Below are 5,146 nucleotides of genomic sequence, written 5' to 3'. Positions count from 1 at the left end.
CTTGACAGTAATTTGTTCACCCACCGTAATATTTGCTATTTTGAGAGAAGCCTCTAGTGAACACTATGGCCCCCGGGTCTACTTCACACCATATTTTCAGCCTTACACTTTTACTTCGTTGCACTTTCCGCCTTCAGATCTCACTTTGCATTCAATCTTGAAGGGATTGACAACCCCTTTATAGTGTTGGGTGCAAGCTCATTTGTGTTTGTGTAGGTACTCTGGACTTGACGAGATTCTCCTAATGGATTGATACCTTAGTTCTCAAACTGAGGGAAATACTTACTGCTCCTGTGCTTCATCGCCCTTTCTTCTTCAAGGGAAAAACCAACGCAACCTCAAGAGACGACAGAAGATTTCTGTCGCCATAGCACAAGGATTTCTGACGCCGTTGCCGGGAAGGATCAAGTCAAGAACTCATCCAAGTAAGTGTCGCAAACTCATCTCTTGCATTTACCTTTTTTGCCTCTCGTTTTCCTCTCCCCCACTTCTGAAAAACAAAAATTTACAAAAAAATATTTGCCTTTTTCGTTTGCCCTTTTCTCTCGCTTGCTCTTTGTTCGCTTGTGTGCTTGCTTGCTTGTTGAAGTTGCCATGACTGAAAACACCAAACTTTGTGACTTCTCGAATACTAATAATAATGATTTTATTAGTACTCCGATTGCTCCCGCCACTAGTGCAGAGTCATATGAAATCAATGTCGCTTTGCTGAATCTTGTTATGAAAGAGCAATTCTCCGGCCTTCCTAGTGAAGATGCCGCATCCCATCTTAATACCTTCATTGAGCTTTGCGATATGCAAAAGAAGAAAGATGTGGATAATGATGTGATTAAATTGAAGCTTTTTCCTTTCTCATTGCGAGATCGAGCTAAAACTTGGTTTTCGTCTTTGCCCAAAAATAGTATTGATTCTTGGAATAAGTGCAAAGATGCTTACATATCCAAGTATTTTCCGCCGGCTAAGATTATCTCTCTCCGTAATGATATCATGAATTTTAAGCAACTTGATCATGAACATGTTGCACAATCTTGGGAGAGGATGAAATTGATGATTAGAAATTGTCCCGCTCATGGCTTGAGTCTTTCGATGATTATACAAATCTTCTACGCTGGCTTGAATTTCGCTTCTAGAAACATCTTGGACTCCGCCTTCGGTGGAACGTTCATGGAAATCACGTTAGGAGAAGCCACAAAACTCCTAATAATATCATGACGAACTACTCTCAGTGGCACACTGAAAGGTCACCTACTAGTAAGAAGGTACACGCTATAGAAGAAATTAACTCATTGAGTGCTAAGATGGATGAGTTAATGAATTGGCTTGCTAGTAGAAGTGCTCCTTTAGATCCTAATGATATGCCCTTGTCTTCCTTGATTGAGAGTAGCAACTCTAGCTTGGACGTTAATTTTGTTGGTAGGAATAATTTTGGCAACAACAACGCTTTTAGAGGAAACTTTGTTCCTAGGCCTTTTCCTAGTAACTCCTCTAATAACTTTGGCAACTCCTAAAACAATACTCACGGAAATTACAATAGATTACCCTCTGATCTAGAGAGTAATATCAAAGAGTTTATTAACTCACAAAAGATTTTCAATGCGTCCATAGAGGAGAAACTACTCAAAATTGACGATTTGGCTAGGAGCGTTGATAGAATGTCTAGTGATATTGATGCTTTGAAAGTTATATGTGCTCCTTCCAAGATCAATATGGATGAAACTTTGAAAGATATGTGTGTTTCCATGAGTAAGAGCAAAGAAAGAACCGCCCAAATTCGTGCTAGACATGAATAGCTTAAAAAGGCGTATTCTTGTGATAAGAATCACGAAGATCTTAAATTGCTTGGTGTGACTCCCATTGAATCTTTGTTTTCTTGTGTCAAACCTAATGATGATGGGGCTGGATATGAATCCACCTTGGTTGAAAAACGCCACAATGATTCGGAGTCCATCTATCTTGATGCTAAAAGCATTGAAAGTGGAGTAGAAGATATTAAAACTTTGAGTAGTAATGAAATTACTACTTTGGATTTCAAGGAATTCAATTATGATAGTTGCTCCTTGATTGAATGCATTTCCTTTATGCAATCCATGTAAACTCTCCACACGCTTATAGCCAAAACAAGGCCTTTACCTGTGACATCCTCGACTTTTGCTACAGTAAATATTGTAATTAAGCTACAGTGATCACCCGCAAATGATGCCACATCATCGAGAATTACCGTCGTTGACCCGCATTGAATTTCTATCCGGATTCAGAAATTGAAAACAAAAGATAAGTATATTTATAAATTCATATTAACTATTAAAGGAAAATATGCATAGAAAGAAAGTATTAAAAATAATAATAATAAAAGAAAGAAAAGAAAAGTAATTAAAAAAAGGAAATTAGAAAGAGGAAATAATAGGAAAAGAAAAACGAAACAAAACAAAAGAAAAGAAAAAAGAACAAAAAAAGAAAGAAAAGGAAACCCCCCCCTGGCCGACTAGGCCAAAGTGGCCCAGCCGAGCCGGCCCACCCACGCCCGTGGAACCCTAGTGCATACCCCCCCTGCGTTCCCCCTCGCTCCCCTGGCAGCCGCCGCCACCCCACCCATCGCGCCACCCACCCCTCGTGCCCCCCCCCACCGACACCTCCCACCTCTCGTAACCCCCTCCCCCACGAGAGACCCCCTGCCTCCAGATTCCCCCACGAACACTCCCTCTCCCTCCCTCACAGCCCCACGAGAACCCCCAGATCCCATCCCGAGCCCTCCTCTCCACCTCGCCCCCACCCCGGCCGGCGAGCTCCTTCCCCAACTCCCCCGTCGGCCTCCCAGTCCCTCCCCACCGAGGCACCAGCCCCCCCCCCCCCGTCCGCCCCACTACCTCCCGCCGGCGGCCCCCCTTTTCGGCCTACCCTCCCTCTCCCGCAACACCCCAGGTCCCCCCATCGGCCCACTGCCGCCCTCCGGGACCGAGCCCCTTCCTCGCCGGCCGAAGCCCCCACCCCCCGGGACCGTCTCCCGTCGGCCCCCGCGCCGGTCTGAGCCCCCGTCAGCGGCTCCATCCCGGGGGCCCTCCTCACCGGGGCCCCTCTCGGCACGATCTCGCCGTCATGTTCTCACCGGCATCATCACCACCGCGCCACCACCGTCACCGCATCGTCTTCGTCCTCTCCGTCACCTCCGCCTTCCCGCAAACTCCGGCTTCACCGGGCCGTCTCGTCAACGTCGTTGAGCCCCTCCTCGGGCTCCTCCCACCATCTTGTTCTCCTCGCCGTCCCGGTTCCGTTCCGGCAAACGGGGCTCCGATCCGTCGATGTTTGACTCCGGTAGGAGGAGATGAAGTTGGCTCTCTTCTATGTTGAGGAAGTTAACTCAGACTCTGTGTTGTGTTCTCTGTTGTGTGTTAACAGAGAGAGATGAGAGTTGTGAGAGTTAAAAAAATAAAATAAAATAAAAACAAATGGTGTATTCCGTATATATGAATGTATGTATGTATGAGATGTGATGTATGTATTGCGTATATAGGTATTTGGAGGAATACAATAATTGCATGATTATGTATCTGTGAGTAAAATTGGGTATATGGCCTAAAGTCACTTACCGGTGGGGCCAACGCACCCGCTGTCTATGACAGGGAGGCCCCACGCGATAATTAAAAAAATAAAGATAATGTTAATGTTTTTATTAAATAAATAAATAGATATATTAGTTAAATTAATTAATTGGATAATTAGAATAATTAGAGTATGACACGTGGGTCCCCCACTAAATTAATCTGATTAATTAATATTTAATCTTAAATTAAACTTGTGCCCATGATGTTCGGGACCCGCTCGTCAGTTGACCAGTCAGCTGTTAATGTCAGCATGACATCATGCTGATGTCATAATAGCTTTTTATTAAATTATTTAAATCTGTTTTTAATTCCTAATTCTTGAATAAAATTTTAAAAATTAATATTAAATAATCCGCAAGTCAGATCAAAATATTTTCAACATGAAAGTTGATCAGCAGAACGAGACGAACCCGGATACACGGTCCATTCGTCTGTCACGCATCCCTAGCATAGCAAACATGGAACATTTCCATCGTTTCTAGTATGACCGGTAGTAGCCCGAGACCCGGAAAATATCGTCAGATATTCTTCCGACCCGTTTATGACGGATGTTGCTGCGTTAGCTCATGTCTAGCCTGCATCTTGCCATGTCATGCTTTGTGTTGCACCGTTGCTATTATTTATTGTTTCTTCCCCCTCTTCCTACCGGTAGACCCCGAGACTGACGCTGCTGCCGGGTACATCTACGACCCTGTCGATCAGTCCTTTGCCGCAGAGCAGCAAGGCAAGCAAACTCCCCTTGATCATTCCTATATCGCCCATGTCTTTCTTCCTACTGCTTGCATTAGTATTTTGCTACTGTTGTAGTTAGCTCCTATATCTGATGCATAGCCTGTTTTTGATGAACTGCTACTTTCAGTCATGTACCTTTAATCTGCTTAGTATAGGTGGAGCAGTCATCCCCTCTGACCCCGTAGTTCAGTTGCCCCGCTTGTTTTCAAATCTCGATCTCTAATCGACGAGCCAGACCCGACACATCACATACACCCCCTTCGTTGTACGACGCTACAGAGATACTATCGGGTACCGAGGTGACACCTCGCTAAGTACTCCTGATGATATCTCTGTAGTATAGCTAGTCGGTCATGGTTATCGAGGGTGATTCCTCTTTCACCATTCCCGATGACGCCTGTGTCGTGCAACCCCTCAAGTGTGGGACCCCCGAGGGTGATTCCTCTAAGCCCACCTTGACGGGTACATCGTTCGGAATCCAACGAGGGTGATACCTCGGATTCCCCCCGATGTTACAACCACACAGTTACTCGACCATGTTACTGGGATCATTGGTGATTAGTTGTAAGACGGGTGGATTCCCGTGAGACTGTGTTGATGGCCTCATTAAAATGTTAACGGATTTGGGTATTTTGATCTGGGTTGGTCGGAGACCTTTTCGCACTAACCGGCTACGCGGGAAGAATTATGGGTACTCGGCGTCGCGGTATCAGCCGAAGATTTTCAGATGCCAGCAATGTAGCGGCGCGCGCCTGAGTGGTCCCGAGATGCATCGCTCTTGTGATTAAGGGATGCTAGGACTGACGTCGGCCGCC

The sequence above is a fragment of the Hordeum vulgare genome, chromosome 4H (genome assembly GCF_904849725.1).
Source record: "Hordeum vulgare subsp. vulgare chromosome 4H, MorexV3_pseudomolecules_assembly, whole genome shotgun sequence".
In the NCBI taxonomy this organism is placed as follows: domain Eukaryota; kingdom Viridiplantae; phylum Streptophyta; class Magnoliopsida; order Poales; family Poaceae; genus Hordeum; species Hordeum vulgare.
Note: the sequence above shows the minus strand (reverse complement) of the source record.